Source organism: Artemia franciscana, chromosome 15 (assembly GCF_032884065.1).
Source record: "Artemia franciscana chromosome 15, ASM3288406v1, whole genome shotgun sequence".
In the NCBI taxonomy this organism is placed as follows: Eukaryota; Metazoa; Arthropoda; class Branchiopoda; order Anostraca; family Artemiidae; genus Artemia; species Artemia franciscana.
Window position 1 is genome coordinate 12,925,090 of NC_088877.1, and position 19,515 is coordinate 12,944,604.

Genomic DNA, 19,515 nt, shown 5'->3' on the forward strand with positions numbered 1-19,515 from the left:
TGTTAATTGTTTTTTTGTTGTTGGCGAGCTTGAGTTTCTTCTCTGTATTAGTTTTTCATGCTCTTTGGGACACCTAGAGAAAGTATTTATATTTTGTTATTATGATATCTATCGGGATACTTGAATATGGTACCTTATCTACTGGTTTATGCTGTGTAAAATAAAAAAAAAAAATAAAATAAAATAACTGATGCTAAATTTTAAACTAGATCCTGAATTCTTCTTTTAATCTAGTTTGCAAGCAAAAGTTCCCTAAGGGTTATAACATTAGTCATACAGACAATATACCCAAGAATTAACAAAGTAAAATCTCAAAAGTAATTTTTTAAACTTAAGACAGATTATGTGTGGAAGCAGTCTTTAGGAAGAGAATTTGGAAAGTGACTCAAATTTTTAGACTGAAATACCGCTAACCAGCTCCACTTTCAACTAATAATGAGGGTCCGCTTTCTAAGTCTGGTAAGTTATTGGGAAAGCGCGTAGCCTTCTGTTCGGTGCCAGAATCGAAGTCTCAACTTGGTGGCTTAGCCAAAGAATAGAAATTAACTTTAGTAGTAAAGATACAATAAATTTACAGATTCTTCGTCACTCAAAGGATTCACACATTCTGTGCAAGCAATGGAACTTTAAAATTCTTCATTGTACGTATATGTCAGTTAGTCCGTGACCCAGTAAGTACAGCTTAGAGTTAAAATTATCACTATGGACTTTCTGAAGGGAATATAAAATCCAAAGCTTTCTGATCAAGAACTGATTGAATGTATCAGAGTTTCTTTTTGTTTCTGTTAGTTTCCTTTTTCGACTATCTGATCAAGGCTGTAGTCCTGTTCACTAGAACAAAGGAAGTGCAAGATCAGTGAAAACCTAACCTGGCTTTTCAAACTAAAATATTACTGGCAACGTCCTCCACTAAATTTGCATTCCAAGCTTAGCTAGTATTTTCAAGAGTCAGAGTAATCTTGCGGCTGATCACTGATCCCGCTGAATTATTACCTTCCTTGCTTTGCTAGCTAAAGTATAAGAACTGTCCTTTAGTAGAACTGGACCTGTTGAACTTCTTCAATAAGGAAAACAACACATACTGGGGATCTCTGCGTAATTGTCCTTGCTCTACACAATTTTACTTTAATCCACTAGTTACAATAGCCTTACTTTTGTTGTCTTAGTGAATTCTGAAACTGAAGTGTTGGGAAATAATTCGATATCAGGACTTTTTTTCGGTGCATTTTTTGTAACATTGCTTTCTTCTTTTAATTGATTCAAAGTTTTTTTTTTTTTCACCGAGGAAACCATATGCAATATTCATAAGTGGACTCCAAGCGGTAAATTAAATACCCGCCAAATATTTCAGTTCCAAGGATGAAACAAAGTTGTCTAGGTTACCAATTAAGCAGTTGTGAAGTAATCAAATTATATTATATTCAAATTGTATATACGATTTTTGAAAGATCGGCGAGAATCATTAAGACAGGCTAACTATAACTCCATGCTTCTCTATGTGATTGATTATTGTGCTCTATACTAATTAAGGGGTGAATGGTCTCCACGCAGAACAAGCATACAATTCAACTTTGATGAACGGGTTTTAGAGGGAATGACGTATATTAATTGAGGTAGTGTTTTCATGTCTCTCTTTTATGGGTCGCTACTTTGCTGATAAATTTCCGAGTTACCGATTCCGGAATCTTTTTCCCAGAAAATTCAAAGCATAGAGATTACATAACCTAGTAGCAAGAATCTGTAACATTTAAGATAAGAGATAAGATAATATTTATTTTCAAAAGACTATCACAAGCTCTATAGAGCCGAATTCGCTTTATGTGTCAGTGAAAGTTAATAAAGAAGAAAAAAATCAAATCAGTACATTAAGTCAAACATTTCAAATTAAAAAGGGAAAATCATCAAAGATAAAGGGCAAATCAGTAAGCAGGAAACTAACAATTAGCAAACTCTTTCAGGTGACTAGCTGTCATCAAGAATCTGTTGTCTGATTAGTAAGAAGGGAGTAAAAATTGACTGAAGTTTTCAAATGAATGCATTGGACAAATTTTTCTGTTTTTATTTTATTTTACTTTGGACAAATTTCACTATGCAAAATGCCTTGTACCTTAACAGAGGAAAATAAAAGGGTTGTGTCAGCGGTGATTTTAAATAATTTTAAATAAAAATAATATTTCACCGGTAATATAATAACGGTAATAACGGTAATTTTACGAAACGAGGTTATCTTGATCGCAAATGCCTTGTACCTTAACAGAGGAAAATAAAAGGAATGAGTCAGTGGGGATTTTAAATAAACTGGTAATTTTACGAAACGAGGTTATCTTGATCGAGAAAAGTTTTATGCGCGGGGAGTATTTTTCTGAGGGGGAGCCGTCTGAGGAGGTTATCAGCTGACACAGTAAATGCTTGAGCAGCTAAAAGAAACTTTCGTTAAAGACCTGATTCGAAACTCGATTTTTCATTGGGTTTGCCCTACTCGTTGAAAATGAAATATGATTGAAAAACGGACTGAAGAGGGATACGGGCAGGAATCAACTGAAATTTAAATACATAAACAACTAAAATAAAATTATGTTTGTCGGAAAGTTTAAAGAAAACACTATAAATTCATAAATTCACTGATGTTAGACAGTTGATACTTTTAAACGCGTGAAATATTTAAACATTAATGCTGAAATACATTTCCTTAGAAACAAAACCGTATCCAGAGGTGGTTTAATCGCCCTGAAATTTTCGTCAGACTCGTAAAAACAAAAAGAAATTTATATAAACAAATTTTTGGTGGGTATTTTTGTAACCCCCCCCCACCAAAAAAGAGCTACTTCCTAACGAACAGATTCTTCCTTTCTTAGAATTCATGCAAGCAATTATATTTGCCCCTCGATCCGTTAATAAATGGCTCGCAGATTGTGACAAAATGTGGTACTTGCAAGCACCACAATGACTTTCGGAGCCTTGACTAAATTCTGGGCTGTATTTTCTTCTCCCGTGACAGAAGAGTCCTTATGAAATTGCATATCTTTTTTATGCATTAAGGGCTTAGAAAATTCATTCACACAGAGCACTCCTTTTATCATTTGGTCTTGACTGACCTTCAAAATAAAAGGGAATTTCTTTTAATTTTGAAGAAATCCCGACCATGGTTTTAATAGAATCCAGACAAGACAATTTCAATGACAAGGACAGCTAAGGAATGTAAATTTATATCCAATACATAGTAATAATATACATATGTATAAAGGCATTCCATTTCAGCATTTTAGACTTTTTTTAGTGCATGCAGTTATGTAAACACTAATGCTGAAATACCTTATCTTTAAAGCCATTATCTCCTTATGCCTCCATTTCGGTACCAAGACCCTGTTTGTTCCTCGATTACGTTCCATCATCCCCGAACCCTACCTTCCCGCCCGCAAAAGACTGTCCGGTGTAAAATCCCCAAACTGACTCCCATCCCCACTAAATATGAAAGATATTGGAAGAGTTTTGTTCCGAGTTTCGTTGAGTTATATAATAGTCTAAAAAATTAGTCCTTAATTTATTGTTATCTATTAATCATCAAATTCCGATCAAATCAGAATCCGAAGAAAATATTTTGAATTTTTTTTTGAAATTTACTTGAAAAAAAAAGAAGTTTGGAACACCATGAATTCCACCACACATTAAATACATAAACATGCTTTGTAAGATTCTAAGGCTAAATATAAATTGCGAATCAAATTCATAAATTGTTGTCTAATTCAAGCTTGAATCAAATAGTTCGTGGTAGCGAACTGTAAGTAAGGAGCGACATGGCTCAATAGTAACCCAAACCCTAAAAAACAGAATTTTTGTGTCAATATTTATACCCAAAGAATTGGCTTATTATGCTGATAATATGCGTATCTGAGAACCCTGTTGGAGAAGTTTCAAGCTCTCTTCGGCGAAAATTTGAAATTTTATATTTTTTGCAAGAAGAAAGATAACGGGTACGTGTTTATTTGTTGTTTTTTGTTTGTTTTCCCAAGGTGTGATTATATCGAACCAATAGTCGTATATCATTGAAAAACGACTCATTCGAATGGAAATTAAAAGTTCTAGTGCCCTTTTTAAGCGACCAAAAAGGTTAGAGGGCAACTATCCCACCCCTTCTATGCCCTCTTTTCTCTAAATCGTTCAATCAAAATTTTGAGATATAATGCCTTAACCATGAAGAGAATACGATCCCCGCAGTCCCTGGGGATACGTCTTTAAGTTATAAAATTTGCCCATTGTTTATGTATAGTATTTGTCATTGCTTAGTTAGTAAACACATTTTGGGTGAGGGAGGGATGGTGTATTTTCTGCTCAGAGAATTTTCCACGGGTAAAATTTTATAAGAGGAGAGAATTTTCTGGGGGGGGGGACTTTTCTGAAGAAATTTTACGCTGGGGAATTTGCCAGAATTCCTATTCGGAATTCTTTTTATTTTTCTTACTTTCTCTTTTTCGACCCAATTTTAAAGATGGAGATGCTAAGGGTAATTGTCAAGGGTGAATTTTTCACCGGGATTGAATTGTCTATTGAAAGTTAGCAGCAACATTAAGACTTAAAACGAACATAAATTATTACGTATATGAAGGGGGTTACCCCCTCATCAAAATCCCGCTATTTAAGCTAAAGTTAGAATTCTGTCCCAATTCCTTAATAACGACTCATGAAACACAAGAGTCGTTTAATTGAAACAATAAAAGGATTTTTTTAAAGTACTAAAAAACTTCAGGGTGAATAGCGAAGTTTTGAGGAGGGGTTAACCCCCTTTGTGTACGTTGTAATTTCTGTTCGTTGTAAGTTTTTTTGCTGCTCCTTCATTTCCGTTGAAAAAATATCATTTGAAAACGATAAATTAAAGTTCAAATAGGGTTTGCCCTAAATCTTTTTAATAGATTTTTAATAGATGTGAGTATTTCTGGTGATGACGTTCACTGTACATGTGACAGAAATATCCAGTATCTTTTGTGAATTGTCACTGTCTATTGAAAGGATTTATTTCTATTTGAAATTTTATTTATCGTCATGGAAAGGCAACGTTGTCTTTGAATTTATCTACTAGTTTGTTTTTTTTTTAATTTAGTTCGTATATCAGCAATTATTTCTCTGTTGTGAGTTTCAAATTCTTATATAAAAACGGCTCTCGGATTTCCAAATTTCTTGGTAATCTTACGTCGACCATTTCCGGTAATATTGCTACTACTACTACTACTAACAACTCACCGCAGCAGCAAGCTGCCTGAGGCCATTACAGCTACGCACGCTCCTCCTCCGTCCTAGGCTATTCAAAGCCTCCCTCGTTACACCCTCCCAATAAGTTTCCATTTACTTTAAATCTTTCTCTATTACGTCCTCCTACCCCAGACGAGGACGAGGACTTTCCGTTTAGCCCTAGAAGGTTGGCCAAAAAATACAATCTGTCATCCTTCATCCGCAGAACGTGCCCTAACCATCTCAACTTTTCTTTCAATACAGCCCTTGAAAGCAGGATTGAACCACATTTTTCTTACAGCCTACTGTTTGAAATACGATTAATCATCCGGGTACCCAGAACAATCCTTAAGCAATGTCTCTAGTAAATCTTCATCCACTTTTTGGAGCGCCCATGCTTTAGAGCCATATTTGACCACTGTCATCACTGTAGCTTCCAATATTCTAATCTTGGTTTGTAGACTTATCTTTTTATTCTTCCAAACTATATTTAATTGTGAGAAAAACACCCTTAGCCTTAGCTATTCTACTTTTAACATCATCACTGCTCCCACCATCTTTACTAATAATACTACCAAGGTAAGTGAAGCTGCCTACCTGATCAATCGTTTCGTCACCCAACGTCACATTTTTATCTTCACTTATTCTTAGCCTTAGAGACTTAGTCTTCTTAACATTAATTTTCAAACTTATTCCAGCACCCTGAACTCGCAAAACCTCTAAAAGCCCATTAATTTTGCTCACACTTCCATCAAGACTGCTCAAATCATCAGCGTAATCTAAGTCCAGGAGAGTTTTTCCTCCCCATTTGATTCCGTGGTCCCCCATTCCCTTTCCTGTGCTCCTTAAGACAAAGTCCATCAAAATAATCCATATAAAGGGGGATAGAACACAACCTGCTTAACTACTTATTTAGTACAAAACCAGCTGGTAACCTCATTTCCTACTTTAACCGCAGCAGTACTATTCTTGTACATAGCATAAAGTATTATTGTTCACTTTGAAGTATTTTTCTGGTATACCATATAAGGATAAGACCTTTGCTAACGCTCTTCTATTAACAGAATCGAACGCTTGCTCATAATCTATAAAACTGACGATCAAAGGTGTTGGACAACTAAGGTACTTTTCAGTTGTTAACCTAAGAGTAAAAATTTGGTCGACACATCCTCTATTCATCTAATTCACTAGTATCTCCGTCAGTCGGTTTAACAGGGGCATAGACTGCTTGAACTGATATCCTGAACTTTTTAATTATAAAATGAGCCATTAGTATTCTTTTATTAATACCTTCCCAGCCCAAACAAGACCAAACATTTCTGGTAATATTGCCTCAAGATACAATTTTTCTAATTTTAGTAACATTTTATTCTGCCAGAATTCTTTGTCGCAATTGATTTTCTCAATAAATGGATCGCCTTTGCCGAAAAAAATAACAAAAGACCAGAATCTATGCTACAATACTAATTGCATTTGTGTTTGGTAGCAAGATGCAAACTCTAGCACTCATGCAGAGAAGGCAAAGTAACGTACGGTAGATATATAAAAAAAAATTGACTGTGCCAACCATACTTGCGAACCAAGTGCCCAAAAGAGGCTTTACATAAAGTAAAAAAGAAAATCCTGAATGCAGGAGGCTTCTTAGTTTTTAAAAATGACTTTGCAAGAAGCGCAATTGCACGTACAACCAAAGAAGAGAAGGGTGTAAAAGACCCTGTAAATGAGCTGAAAGCAATACCATTATATTTCTTTCGCGGTGATCATAGACAATACCCATAATCCTGCAAAATGACAGGAAAAATTGTTGAATTCAGCGAAGAGGGTATCTTAAGCAATATTTTTCTTAGTCATGTGTATTCAGCCGTTGACTCTTTAACTGGAAAAACTCAATTTCTCATCAGAAACAGTACTAGCAACCTTGTAACAGGCACGTACACAGGAATTTTTTTCGGGGGGAGGGGGCCAAAACCTTCGAAACAGCAGATATAAAGTAGCATTTTTTTTAAATTTAGTAATGCAAAAAGCACCTATATCGGAAAATACAGATTAACTTTAATCTGTAGTATTGTAGCGGATGGGGGGAAGAAGACTGAAGCCTCAAAAGTACGTTTTAGGCTCAGGTTATGTTCATAGCGATTTAAAACCAGTGATTAATCTATTATATCCCACTGAAAGGGAAATTTTAGGGTTAACAGTGCAATATGGGTGCTGTGGGGGGTAGTTCTTCTATTGTAAAAACGTAGATTTTAATGAAAAAGGATAGTTTCCAAAATTGATCCATTAAAAGCTGTACTTTATCCTGAAAAGGGGGAAAAAACGCCCTAATATCAAAAAATAATTCTATTTTGCTGTGGAAAGCAAACTCTCTTTACAAAAAAAAAATAACAGTACAATTGCTAATTACTTCAAAGAGGGTAAAAAGTTAGACTGAAAATGGATTAATAACTGGGCAGTGACCTGACCTGATAATTGCATGCTGTAAAATCCCCCAAAAAAGGCTTCACACATGTATCTAGATTCTTAATAAATATCCTATTTTTGCTAGAAATCCGAAGAAACCAAGGGGAAATTAAACATTTCACAATATTTCGGGGGGGGGGGGGATGGGCCCAAAGGCCCTCCCCCTTGCATACGTGCCGGCCTTGTAGAGTATTTTATGAGGATAAAGTTGCTAAGCTTATCGGAAGAAAAACAACATGGTGACAAGAAGAGCCCGATAAACAACTCGTGTTACCGCTGGTGGCATAAAATTTTCCAAGGGATATTCTGTCCGTTTGCATATTTCGCAGAAGCTTTGGATCCACATCAAGCCGTTTGTTTAAGCAACTTGCTGAGCAGCAGGCCAGAAGAGCCATAACAAGCAGACGAGGAAAGCTAGAAGACATCTGTTTGAAAAACAATCAACGAAGCAAGTTTCGAAACTCGACAAAAACTACGGCCCAAACGCATGTGTTCCAGATTTAAATCCTGATTCTTTTGAAGACGCAAAAAGCGATTTTTTGAACCGTTTATAATATACTTACTTTGAAATCCACTAAATAGAAGAAGCAACGCGATTTCAGGAAAATTATTTTAACAGTAGATGGCGAGAATACAGAAAAAAAGGACAACTGCATCAGTAGCTGGAATAATTCGTAAAAGACGGATAAAGACTGTTGCACCGTTACAGCGCCAACTGCTTTTTCCCAAAAACTGCCAAACTAAATCAACGGAACATGGGAAAATGTACGAACAAATTGCTACATCGGCTTTTGAGAAAAAGATGGACTGCAAAGTGCATCCTTCAGGACGTTTTGTTCATATTAATACGGATATCTTGCGGCCAGTCCTGATGGAAAGGCCAATTTTTTGTCTGGTGATACGGCGGTTTTGTAAGTAAAATGTCCTTTCAGTGCCAAAAATTTAAATATAGAAGAGTGGAGGTTAAACCAAAAAATGCTTGTCTTGAAAATATTTGTGATATATTTGCGATATTTACGCAAATATGAAATTTGCGATAGTTGCTATAATTTGTAAGTCTTAGCACCTGAAAGAAGAAATTGGCTAAAAATTTGACATTGGGGGGGGGGGGGTATAAGCAAACAGTAAAAAGTAAAAAAAGAAAATGGGTATAGGAAATTCTCTCCCGGAAAATACAACTCCTCCAATATACTCCCCGGATGATGCTACCCCGCGTGGAAAATATACCCCGTTACTGGTTGGTTACCAATAAATTTTGACTTATAAAAAAGGACTAAAAATCTCTTTAGACCTCTAAAAAAGCCGGCTCTCTATAGAATCGTTGCACGAAAATAAAAAAAAAATGAAAATAGGAAAAAGAAACTAAGGAATAGAGATGATGAAAAAGACAATAAAATTGCAAGAAAAAAATGTAATCGAAGGCTCAAGGCAAATAGGTGCCAATACATCAGTAAAAAGTTATGCCTGTTTCTTGGTTATATTTACCTATAGGGAGCGAAGGAGAGAGAGAAGTCAGTCCCCTTAGCTCAGAAGCCTAGAGAGAGATTATACAAATTTGTAAGAATAGTGCGATTTATGGGGGAGGGGGAGTAAAACAGAAAAGATGCATTTCTAAAGTTCCAAGTTATTTTGGGGAGTTTGCGAAAATAAATGGGACGATAGAAAAATATATGTCTTATATAAATATATATTCATAAATATATATTATAAATAAAAAAAAATATATATTTTATATATAAAATATAGAAATATATTCAGTACCAATGTTTTAAGAACCAACCATCCCTGGACTAGTGTTATTTTATAATGTTCGTAGTAGAAGTGTATTTAAATTTTTGCGCTTTTCTTTCTTTTTCTTTTATATACTCCGTCTTTTCCGTTTTTGACGGGTAATAAATTAATAATAATAATAATATTGAAGATTTCCAAGATTTAACCAAAAACGGAAAAGTGGGGGGATGGGGTTATCAGATACCTTGTAGGACATCTAATTAACATTTTGAGCTACATATTTTTTGCCCTGTCTGTGATGGGGGAAATTTTAATGGTTTTTTTTTGGCGGGGGTGGATTTTCTGTGGGGGGATTTCCAAGGAGGGAAAAAACCAGCCGCAATTTATCTCCCTAGACTTTTTTTTCTAAAAAAATCTTAAAAATTTGGTTCCTATAGGCTATGGTTCGCTCTTTACTGTGGTGCAGCTATCGGTGCTGCCACGATCAATATAAAAATAATAAAACAAATATACTCGTGAAATTAAATAGAAAGTGGAAAAGCTTATGTATTCTAGGAAATCAGATCATGGCGAAATTTTTGGATACAAAGGATTTTCCCTTTTTGACCAAATGAGAAAACCGCTCAATGTCATTATTCTAATCCTAAGAACTAACTGATAACCCTTTGGAAAAAAAATTGCAATTACTTTCATAATGCTGATTGGATGAAATTTGAGAGTAACGAATCCAAGGATATTTATATTTTGCCCATCTTATGTAAGTTGCATCTGCAGGTTTGTTACAAAATCCTGTGTTTTAGAAGAAAGATAGAACTTAAACAAGACAATTGGCAAAAGAAACGCCTTGCGATCACCATCTGGGTATATGTTCTTTTTATATAAATAAAAAAAACAGGTTTTTTCAACTGAGAGTAAGGAGCGACATTAAAACTTAAAACGAACAGAAATTACTTCGTATCTGAAAGGGGTTGCTTCCTCATCGATGCCCCGCTCTTCACGCTAAAGTTTGACTCTTTCTCTCAACTCTACTTTTTAAAACAGTGAAAAACTTTAGCGTAAAGAGCGGGGCGTTGATGAGGAAGCAGCCCCATTTCATATCCGAAGTAATTTCTGTTCGTTTTAAGTTTTAATGTCGCTCCTTACTTTCAGTTGAAAAAACTTGTTTTTTTTTTTAATTTCTGAACGTTTTTGAATCAATGCATGTTTTGATTTTGGCTCTCCGCAGAGGAATAATTAAAAATAAATTGGCATTTTTTTTTTTTTTTGGCTAAATGGCTTTCTCATAATTTTGATCGAATGATTTTGAGAAAAAAAAGAGTGGGGGAGGAAGCCTAGTTGCCCTCCAATTTTTTGGTTAATTAAAAAAGCAACTAGAACTTATAATTTTTTACGAATTTTTATATTAGTAAAAGATATACGTAACTTATAAATCAGCTTACATAAAGAACTTTTTATTCTCATGTTTTTGTTACATATATGAGAGGGTTCGCCCCCTCGTCAGTACCTCTCTCTTTATACTAAATCTTAAATTTTGTCCCAATTCATTAAGAATGACCCCTGAATCACAAAAGCCGTAGAATAAATAGTTGGCATTACTAAAAATACTTTAGCGTAAAGAGCGAGGTATTAGGAGGAGGTGAGTCCCTCACATGGGTAATAATTTCTGTTCGTTTTAAGTTTTAATGCTGCTCCTTACTTCCAGCTGAAAAAACTTTTTCATATTTATTTCTTCATTGTTTTTTTTTAATAATGCTAGTAAATCCTGTGCTCCCTTCATTGAAATTTTCTTCCCCCATGACAAATTTCTCAATGGAAAGTTCCCCCAGCATATCCCCCTCTCCTCAACCCCTCTCCCAACCAAAAAATCCTCCTGAAAGCGCCTGTACACTTCCCAATAACCATTACTGTATGTAAGCACTGGTCAAAGTTTGTAACTTGTAGCCCCTTCCACGGGGACTGTGGGGGAGTAAGTCGTCCCCAAAGACATAGTTATAAGGTTTTTCGACTACGCTGAATAAAATGGCTATCTCAGAATTTTGATCCGTTGACTTTGGGAAAATAGTTAGCGTGGGAGGGGGCCTAGGTGCCCACCAATTTTTTTGGTCACTTAAAAAGGGCACAAAAACTTTTTATTTCCGTTAGAATGAGCCCTCTCGCAACATTCTTGGACAACTGGGTCGATACGATCACCCCTGGAAAAAAACAACAAAACAAACAAATAAATAAACACGCATCCGTGATATGCCTTCTGGCAAAAAATACAAAATTCCACATTTTAGTAGATAGGAGCTTGAAACTTCTACAGTAGGGTTCTCTGATACGTTGAATCTGATGGTGTAATTTTCGTTAAGATTCTATGACTTTTAGGGGTGTTTTCCCCTATTTTCTAAAATAATGCAAATATTTCTCAGGCTCATAACTTTTGATGGGTAAGACTAAACTTGATTAAACTTATACATTTAAAATCAGCATTAAAATGCGATTCTTTTGTTGTAGCTATTGGTATCAAAATTCCATTTTTTTGAGTTTTGGTTACTATTGAGCCGCGTCGCTCCTTACTACAGTTCGTTACCACGAACCGTTTGACTACAAAAGACTTGAATTTATGTATTAGTAGTAGTAGTAGTAACAGTTTATTATAAAAAAAATAATAAAAAAACAGAGACAAAATCAATCGGTAGCACAAAAAAGCGTCGCAACCGTGTACCGAAAAAACACACTCACATAAATAATTCATACACAATAAAACAAGATAATATTATGATCCCAAAGCAAAACAAACAAAGAATAAACAATTATTGTCAATTTATATCCATTAATCTCAGTCTGTTTTGAAGGTATACTTACCAAACAACCAAATTACCAAAGCATTAATAAACCTTAGCGTAAAGAGCGGGGACTTTAAAAAGTTGGCAGTTCCCCACATATTCAGGATATTTTTGTTCCGTCCACGATTAGAAAAGGTTCAGACTTTGAAAAAATATTGAGCTATTGGTACGGGTACTGATAAAAAAAGATAGGTAATTATAAGAAACAATAGATTTTGGGTAACAACCAGATCAAGGGCTTCTTGGGTAGCAGAAAGTCTTGTTCCCAGGCTTTTTTAGGTCGATAGTTTGAGCTTTTGGTTTCACAATAAGTAGCACTGCACGTTCTCCCCTGTGACTTTTGGGTCCTTGCAATTATCCCGGGCTTCAAATGGTAGGAAATGGGGTATATAGTCGATATTGTATTTTTCTCACGGAAAGCAACAAGTATTACATGTATCCTTTGGTTTCGTCTGGATAACTATCCCACCGTCAAGGTGCATCTTGGTCACCCTTAGTTGAAATACGAGAATATTTCAAATGTTAAACTCTAAAGCATGTCACATATTGGGGTTCCACCTAAAAATTATGCAAATTTACTGCAACAAATCAAGGCATCCGTGATCGCAAATCTTTATTTCTGCATTTTACTCCGACCCTCATTAAACTTAAATCCAACAATGAATAAAAATATAAGAAACAAATTGCACACAAATGTAGGGGGTACCAATTTTCGAAAACGTTGGAAAGGGCAAGAACTCCTTATTTAATAAAAAAAATTAACATACCCGTAGACATTTTTTCAAGATTTAAGAGAATTTTTGGTACTTGTATTATATAGCCCTGACCACTAAAGTTGTTCATCCATTGACGCATTGTAAATGTTACATGTGCAAGTTACAAACTTCGACTAGCGTTTACGTATAGTAATTGTTATTGGGAAGTGTACTTACGTTTTCACAGTGATTTTTTTTGGTTCGGGGGGGGGGGGAGAAGTTGAAGGGGGGTTACGTGGGAGGATCTCTCAATGGAGGAATTTGTCATTGGGGGAAGGGGCGCAGGATTTTCTAGCATTATTAAAAAAAATAATGAAAAATAAATATGAAAAGCTTTTTCAACTGAAAGTAAGGATCAGCATTTAAACTTAAAACGAACAGAAATTATTACCAAATGAGGGGTTCACCTCCTCGTAATACCTCGCTCTTAGCGCTAAAGTATTTTCAGTAATTTCAACTATTTATTCTTGGTCTTTGTGATTCAGGGCTCATTCATAAGGAATCGGGACAAAATTGAAGCTTTAGTGTAAAGAGCAAGGTATTGACGAAGGGGCGAACCCCCTCATACACGTAATAAAAATATACGAATATAGAAGTTTGCTATGTAAGTCAATTCGTAAGTTATGTATATTTTTACTAATGAAAACATTCGTAAGAAATTAAAAGTTCTAGTTGCCTTTTTAAGTAATCAATAAATTGGGGGGCAACTAGGCCTCCTCCGCCGCTACTTTTTGTCTCTTCCGAAATTTTCTAATTAAAACTGTGAGAAAGCCATTTAGCCAAAAAAATTAATATGTTAATTTAGTTTTAATTATTTATGTGCGGAGAGTCGAAATCAAAACATGCATTAATTCAAAAGTGTTCAGAAATTAAAAAAAAAAAAAAAAAATTAACTGAAAGTAAGGAGCGACAGTAAAACTTAAAACGAACAACTCCTTGAGGGGTTGTCTCCTCCTCAACCCCTCGCTCTTTACGCTAATTTTTTTTTTATAGTTTTAAAAAGTAGAGTTGTGACTAAGAGTCAAACTTTAGCGTAAAGAGTGAGGTGTTGAGGAGGGGACAACCCCTTTACTATACGGGATAATTTCTGTTCGTTTTAAGTTTTAATGTCGCTCCTTGCTTTCAGTTAAAAAAAACTTGTGTTTTTTTATTTAATGACAAAATAGATGGGAATGGTATAATTTGGGCTATATATTTGCACATTAAGGGGGTGGGGTAAAGTATTTAGAGAGTGTGAAATTAGAAAACAATTCTTACGTCATAATATGCAGTATAATTGTACCTAACATGTTAGGCATGTAGACCCGCTATACTTTATACTCCCCCATAATTTGCAAATATATATAGCCCAAATTTGTTTCTAAAGTATTATATTTGTATCATACTTAGGTATGTTTCACTAGGATTGAGCGTCAGAGAAACAGGTTCTACTTAGATGAAGAATATTAAGTCGTGGCTATATCATACAAGTACCAAACTTTTTTTCTTTTTTCTCAGTAAAAATACTAAAAAATAAGCATTAGTTTCAAATCTAGGACCGGAAGTACCTCCAAAATGCCACTCCAGCACAAGCGTTACATTTTTCTGAACCTCTACAATTCTTTTTTGTCTTTTTTTGCTGGGGGGGGGGGGGGTAATGAAACTATCATTTGCGTCAGCAATGCGAAGCCATATAATTTTTTTTGTAAAGTTAAAAATTCGTACTTACATATGTTTGATTACAATATCTTCATAGTTTTTCAGAAAATAAGGCACATTGACTATCCAACGAGCATTGTTCAAGATTATAGATGCTAAATTGCGACAAGTCATTATTGTTTTTAGTCTGGGTCGTTCTATAATGGTCTCCTCTTGCACAGATACCTCCTCCAAGTCCAGCAAATACTTTGGAAGTCTTGGTCTTCCAAGTTTCACGTATATTCGTTTTAACTTCTTCCTGTCCTTTTGCACATTAATCAAACCAAGTCCTCTTTTATTGCACTTTTCCTCATTATTCAAAAAGTTTTTCAGTCTCTTGGATAGAACTTGCTTAATTCCTTGATATATATTTGATTGGTTTTGAACAACGATATACGGCAGGTTTACCCTAGTTTAGTGGTATCATGCACAAGACACTACGCCTGGTAATTGAAACACCGACCTGAAAATTAAACAACCCATGTTCAAGTTGGGGGTTCCGTAACTCCAAATCGATTGCAGAGAAAAAAAAGTTAAAAAGGTTTCTAAATGAGTAAAATCAACATAAACTATCTAAACAAATAGTTCGGTTTAAAAACATTTACAAGCTCGTATGAATTTATTAAAGTTGTTAATATAGTTTTCTTGAACAAAGCCAAGAGAATTTTTGCATAAAAAAAACATTTAAAAAACAGAGAGTGCAAACGAAAAGAAAGTGAATCTAACTAAATGATAGCAATTAGTCTCCCAAATCAGGTGAATTCCAATTTAACTTCTCTAATATACCCGTTGCTTTAAACAAAAAAAAATTCTTTAACATTGAAGATATAACCAAGTGTCTTGGACAGCTTTCGCCCCTTAACGATGCTCGTAGCGAATAAAAATTGTCGGAAAAAGTTAACAAACCAATCTCAGTAAAAAATGTTAGATATCAATGTTGAATCAGGGTTTATAGTAGGCAAAAAAAAAAAGAAAAAAAAAAACCTTGGCAAAGAAGTATCATCAAGAACTGAATAACCACTGCAGGTGTCATCTGTCAATGTCAGGGATATAATCTTGGTCGTATTCCCAAGAGGTATGGCTAAGATACTTAAACAGAAGAGTACTCAAGGGGAGTGGGTTGAAGCCTCCACACATCTTGTATTAAAAAGAAGGACATATTTTAATCTTTGCAACAAATTACCTGTTTTGGCAAATTTTATTGTCTATTTGTAATTTTTTGGAAGATGAACGTCGAAATTATTACCAGTTGGCCCTTTAAAGTGCATATTCGAGCAATTGCTACGACCTTAAAGACTTTTTTCTTGAAACGATTCTGTGAAAACAGTGGTAATACTAAGAAATAGTAAAATTTAAGAATTTTTTTTTCATTTATGTATGCATTAACCATTCCTGACTTAGTCATATGTGAAATAGAGGGTAAAAACTCTTGATAGAGATCAATTGCCCATTTCTCGTAGAAATGTGCTGCGAGATTCCCCATAACGGTAAAAAAACAGTATGTTTCTCATTTTCAAAGGCAGCGATCTAAGCCGTGTTGTTTTTTACGTCAAACCATGTATCTTTTGCTCCCTCAGCTTGTTTTAGCCATATTATATTGAAGTATAAGAGACACATGGGATACCATTTCTTTGCCTTCATCCTAAACACATAAATTAAATAGTGAGCTCTATGGAAATGGCAAAAAGAAAGGTATAGTAGGAGCAGGTGACATTACTTTTGGATCCATGGAAAAATGCTTCCTTGTTGGCTTTCTAAATTTTTCGATTTACTATTCTAATGAAATATTTTGTCGATAGGGCATGGGAGCCTTCGTACATTTTAACAGTTGCATATATCAGTTTGAAACTACTGCCTGATTTGCTTGCCTGCTTTAGCGAAGCGTTTCACTTTAAAGCGAACTCAGAGCTTTGAAGGGTACCCGTATAGATCGCCGAAAAAGGTCAAAATTAATTCCCGAGCTTGGCAAACACATAGACAGAGAACGGAATAATGTATGTTTTTTATTATCGATCGCTGCACGTGTCAAGAGATTCCCCAGTCTTGACACTCTCGCCGAGTCACCCCAAGTTCTGCTACCCATACAATGGGTTAGGTTGATCCCCTTCATTTCTCAGTCCTTCGTCCTTAACCATTACTCTCTACAATCACACTCCTCACGAACAACAGTGAATTCATTCAGGTGAATTTGGGGGACTTGCCTACTGGCAAGACAAATGTATTGGTCGTAGGTTTAGTCTCAGCAGATCGCAGTGTAAATTACAGCTCTATTGTTTACAACATCACGGTCGGTACCAAGGTCGTCTATAAGTGATTTTCACCATTCGACCTTATGAAATAAATGATTTATTCGACGATGAAGCTGCCCTGTCTTCGTCTCCCGAGGGCAAGCAACCACCGAACCTAGGTTTTGGAGCATTAGCACTCATTGCTATAAGCTAAAAGACCAGCTAAAGCCCTGTGATCCTGCAAGTTTAGGGAAAATTCCTGTGGCCAATTATGATCCTTAAGCTTTTCAACTCGGCGCTTCAATTGTTGTATCAACTGGGTGTACCAGTGCAATGTTCCATAAGTCCGACAAGGCCTGAAGCTTGTGCAACTGACCCTTTACGAATTTCATAACTCTGTTTTAAACACAGGGCAGACCAAGGCCACCGTCCCTGGTTTTCCTGTATAGGAAACTGGTAGCGGTTGATTTAGGAAGGTGCAAGACCCTCTTCACAAAGGAGCGCAAGGCTCGATCCTAATGCACTATCCGTTTCATGTTTAAGTCAGCCATAGATACGTGATAATACTGGCGTTGCACCAGTAGCTTTGCCAGACGTATTTTCTGTGCCCCCTTTAGGGGGGGGGGCTTACTAGCTTGGCAAACGAGAATATGGACTTGGACTCTCTGACAACACAGTTTCCATTCGGTCGCATCTGGGCCCCGAGATAAGTCAGAGCACTAGTCACGCTAACGGCCAGAACACTACGGAGCCTTCCCCCGCCGAGGACACCCATTTTTTATTTCCGGAACAGCTAATGCAGTTTCCCAAAACCTTCTGGCCCTTCGCTTTTCCTTGCTAATCTAGATACAAAGATTGACATTTATGCGGGTTGATTCGTAGGTGCTGACTCCTACAGAAATTTATCAACTTGTCCATTTATAACCCCATGATGGGACTCCGCAAGTAGCAACAACCACTGTTCACATGGAACCCTTCGCCACATTAGGCCTTGAGGTTCTCAAGGATCCAAATACTTTTGCAGTTGTTCGTCTTGCGATGGTGCAAGATTTTCACCTCTTGCATCGCAATACGGATGTCTCTGTTAACCATTACCTCAAGTCCAAAAAATTTTGATGACAATTGATACATCAAATTGGAAATTCATGCTGATCCTAAATACATACAATTCATTAACTTAAATGCTACCTCCCAAAAGTTATGAGCCTGAGAAATTTGGGCTGGATTTTTGAAAAAGAAGAGAAATACCCCCAAGAAGGCAAGTAATCTGAATTACTGAAATACATAACGTTAAATTTAGCATATCAGACTGTAGAGGTTTTGAGCTCCTATCTGTAACAATGTGAAATTTGCCTTGTTTCCGAAAAGAAAGATGACAAATGCGAGTTTGTTATATATTTTTCCTTGTAGTGATCCTATCGCACCGATGGTCCTGAAGGATTAGAAAGAAAAACTCTGTCGAACGGCAATCTAAATTTCTAGTGGCTTTTTTAAGTGACCATAAAGATTCTGTCACGGGAAAGTGGTGTTGTCTGCCATTTGTGCCACCAAAGCGGGATTTTGGTCCTAAGAGGGCTAAGTTGCTATCGGTTGAAAATGCTAAGATATTCAGTCGATTTGAAAGTATCAACAAGCTATATGTTGAGCTTTTCAGTAGTAGAGGAAGTGACGCCGCATTGTGGCGTATGTGGTCCTGAAAAGTCACGTAGTCTATACAAGATGAATGGGTAATAAAGATATTTGTCATAATCCATGATTGAACTAAGTTGATTTACTTTATTGTTCATGAGATTACGTTTTGTGATGTATAATTGCAGCTTTGATGAAATAGGCGTATTGAGTCATTATATAGACAGGAAGGAGGGGTAGATGCTCAAAAAGTGTTGTCGTCACTGGGGAGAGTGGAGGTGGGATATAGAAAAAAAATGAAAGAAAAACAAATTTATTCGGATGTCCGATTATCCTGAAAATTTTGACTAAATTCTTTTGTACTTGACAAAATTTTGACCAATTTCGTCCAAAGTTTTAATTACAATCCAGTATTTTAATTCTTAAATGGAAAAACTGGAAAAGCTGGGAACTAAAAATCAATTTGTAGTTATTGACGTATATAAATAATTTAACAACAAGAAATTGTTTATTTTAGGGGAGGTGGTAGGTACCTAATATCATATCTTGGCTTGGCCTGAGCATGATCTGAGAAAGACATGAGAATTTAAATTTTGAAAAATATGTTTTTTTTCAACTAAAACCTAGGAGCAATATTAAAACTTAAAACGAACAGAAATTATTCCATGTGTAAACTTTTAAATTAAAAAAAAACCTACTTTATTGACAAGGTCGTTTTATAGATTTGAATTTCCTTGCTTCAATGCTTAAGTAACAGCTCATTGACTTCAATACACAGCACCAGCTAAACTGTGTGCAATGAAATGTAATAGCCACCTGTGCGTCTTGGAGAATGCCCTGAGGGAGGGCAATGCTCGGATTCGTGATGGCCTTGCTACTTATGACTACGAATCTCATCAATTGCCAGAAACAATTTTGTACAAAGAAAGGTAAAATTGAGTCTCAAGGTCCCCAAGGAGAAATACTCCATTCTCAAAGTAAATT

General features: G+C 35.7%; 1 protein-coding gene and 1 long non-coding RNA gene across 5 annotated transcripts in view; one reads left to right on the forward strand and one right to left on the reverse strand.

Annotated features, from left to right (window-relative positions):
* LOC136036068 (MFS-type transporter SLC18B1-like) overlaps positions 1-19,515 on the forward strand; it is a 60,467-nt gene that overhangs the window by 20,111 nt on the left and 20,841 nt on the right. The window lies entirely within an intron of this gene.
* Positions 723-19,308, reverse strand: LOC136036069 (uncharacterized). The gene is made up of 3 exons (XR_010619626.1): positions 19,230-19,308; positions 14,706-15,137; positions 723-831 (listed from the first exon to the last, which is right to left on the reverse strand). It is a non-coding gene; the product is annotated as an uncharacterized LOC136036069 (long non-coding RNA).